Source organism: Sorex araneus, chromosome 2, assembly GCF_027595985.1.
Source record: "Sorex araneus isolate mSorAra2 chromosome 2, mSorAra2.pri, whole genome shotgun sequence".
Classification (NCBI taxonomy): domain Eukaryota; kingdom Metazoa; phylum Chordata; class Mammalia; order Eulipotyphla; family Soricidae; genus Sorex; species Sorex araneus.
Window position 1 is genome coordinate 36667666 of NC_073303.1, and position 2893 is coordinate 36670558.

The 2893-nt window shown below is 47.7% G+C and overlaps 1 pseudogene; it reads left to right on the forward strand.

Moving 5' to 3' along the window:
• Window positions 1–589: 589 nt before the first annotated feature.
• On the forward strand, window positions 590–1477 carry LOC129402237 (glucose-induced degradation protein 8 homolog; annotated as a pseudogene).
• Window positions 1478–2893: the final 1416 nt, after the last annotated feature.

The window sequence follows — 2893 nt, forward strand, 5'->3', positions numbered from 1 at the left end:
CCTTAGATGCCAACCTCAAGTCCAGATTATTTTCTGAACTTACAACCAATCAGGAATAAATCTGAGTTGCTACAGTTACCTCCTTAGGCTCAATTTTCTACAGTGACTCTAAGTACTTAGGAAAACTTCTATGCCCACCACTTAGTGCCATGATAGACTACAGATGAGGGAGATAAAGAGATAGTGAGCCTGATAAAGAGATAGAAGTGGTAAACCGCAGAATCAATGGGGCTTCTGTTACCATAGAATGGGGGTTTATCACCATCCAGTGTGTGGATCACTAACTGGCATCACTCTGAACTTGATGCTAATTTAATGGAATCTGCATCACATAGGCATTTGCTCCATTTTCAACTCTTCTCCGTTTTCAGAGATGGAATGGGGACAGTACACAATATTCTGTGACCTTGATTTCCAGTGACCAGCTCTATTCAGGTGTCCATCCAGTGTTGCCTCATTAGAATAAAGATGCTTCTATCCCCTCATCCCCCCAAATTCATGAAGTTTCAGGAGCCCTGTGTCAGAACCACAGGCAATGGCCATATATTAGAACTGAATATGTGTCTAAAGCTCTGACCACTGAGGAAATTCCAAGAGGTTTAAAGACTGTCTACCAGACAAGGTTGGCAAAACCCTCCACGATATTGAAGCTAAAGGTATCTTCAAAGAGGACACGGAACTGGGCTGAGTCTCCCAGCGCCGCCGCCGCCGCCCCTGCCCACCTGCCCACCCGGCCGGCCTGGAGCGGCTGTGGACTCCGCGCAGCACGGGACGTGAGGTTTGCACAAAACAAATCAGAATGAGTTATACAGAAAAACCCGATGAAATCACAAAAGATGAGTGGATGGAAAAACTCAATAACTTACACGTCCAGTGAGCAGACATGAACCGGCTCATCATGAACTACCTGGTGACAGAAGGCTTCAAAGAAGCAGCAGAGAAGTTCCACATGGAGTCTGGAATCGAGCCCAGCGTGGATCTGGAGACACTGGATGAGCGCATCAAGATCCGGGAGATGATCCTCAAAGGCCACATTCAGAAGGCCATCGCCTTGGTCAACAGTCTCCACCCCGAGCTCCTGGACACAAGCCGCTACCTGTATTTCCACCTGCAGCAGCAGCACCTGATCGAGCTGATCCACCAGCGGGAGATGGAGCCGGCGCTGGAGTTTGCCCAGACCCAGCTGGCGGAGCAGGGAGTGCCTGACGGAGATGGAGCGCATGCTGGCGCTGCTGGCCTTCGACAACCCCGAGGAGTCGCCCTTCGGGGACCTCCTGAACATGATGCAGCGGCAGAAGGTGTGGAGCGGGGTGAACCAGGCCAGGCCGTGCTGGATTACGAGAACCGGGAGTCGACACCCAAGCTGGCCAAGCTGCTGAAACTCCTCCTCTGGGCTCAGAACGAGCTGGACCAGAAGAAGGTGAAATACCCCAAAATGACAGACCTCAGCAGGGGTGTGATCGAGGAGCCCAAGTAGCCGAGCGCAGGAGCCAGGCGCAGAGCTTCTCCCCTTCCCTTCCTTCTTTCTCTTGGCCTGGATCCTGTTTGAAGGGAGCCACCACCCCGCTGAGCGCTGGGAAACCAGAGCCGGAAGTTTGCTGGAGACTGCCTGGCCGCTCCATGCCTGGGCTGAGAGCCACGGCGCCCAGGGTGCCCACTCGAACCCGAGCACTGATCCTGACCTTGCTTTCTGCGCATGGGCATACAGCACCTCCTTCTTGCACCTCCTCGGCTGGGTATGCTCTTTGTTTCCTGAGAAAGACTGTACGTGTTGGATCTGCTGTGAGGACTCCGTCTGTGGCGCTGCGTTTGACCATCCCTCTGGGTCTGGGCTGAGTGGCTTGGGAAATGAGTGTGAGACAAGTGGGCTGTGTGGGATTTTTCATTTTTAAATAGATATTTTGGTGCCGTATGTGGTGAGAGACTTTCCTATTGGATCACGGAACCATCTCAGCAGTTTTGTTGAAAATAGAGGTTTCTCTTAAAAAAAAAAAAAAGATGACACGGAACTAAGCAATCAAGTGGAAACAGAGTTAAACAAATGGGACTATATTAAACTAAAAAGCTTCTGCACAGCAAAAGACACAGGGACCAGAATTCAAAGGCAATCTACAGAATGGGAAAGGATATTCACCCAATACCCATCCGATAGACAGTTGATATCAAGGGTATATAAAGCACTGGTTGAACTATACAAGAAGAAACATCCAACCCCATCAGAAAATGGGTCGAAGAAATGAACAGAAACTTTTCCAAGGAAGAGATACGAATAGCCAAAAGGCACATGAAAAAATGCTCTGCATCACTAATCATCAGGGAGATGAAAATCAAAACAACCATGAGATACCACCTCACACTACAGAGAATGGCACACATCCAAAAGAACAAAAGCAACTGCTGTTGGAGAGGATGTGGGGAGAAAGGGACCCTTCTACACTGCTAGTGGGAATGCCAACTGGTCCAGCCTCTATGGAAAATAATATTAATGCTTCTTAAAAAATTAGAAATTGAGCTTCCATTTGATCCAGCAATACCACTTCTGGAAATATATCCTGGAGAAACAAAAAAGTATAGTCGAAATGACATCTGCACTTATATATTCATCGCAGCACTGTTTACAATAGCCAGAATCTAGAAAAAGCCCGAGTGCCCGAGAACAGGTGACTGGTAAAAAAACCTTGGTACATCTATACCATGGAATACTATGCAGCTGTTAGAAAGGATGAAGTCATGAACTTTGCATATAAGTGGGTCAATATGGAAAATATCATGCTAAATGAAATGAGCCAGAAAGAGAGGGACAAACATAGAAAGATTGCATTCATCTGTGGAATATAGAACAACACAGTAGGAGAATAATACCCAAGAATAGTAGTATATAATACCAGTAGGT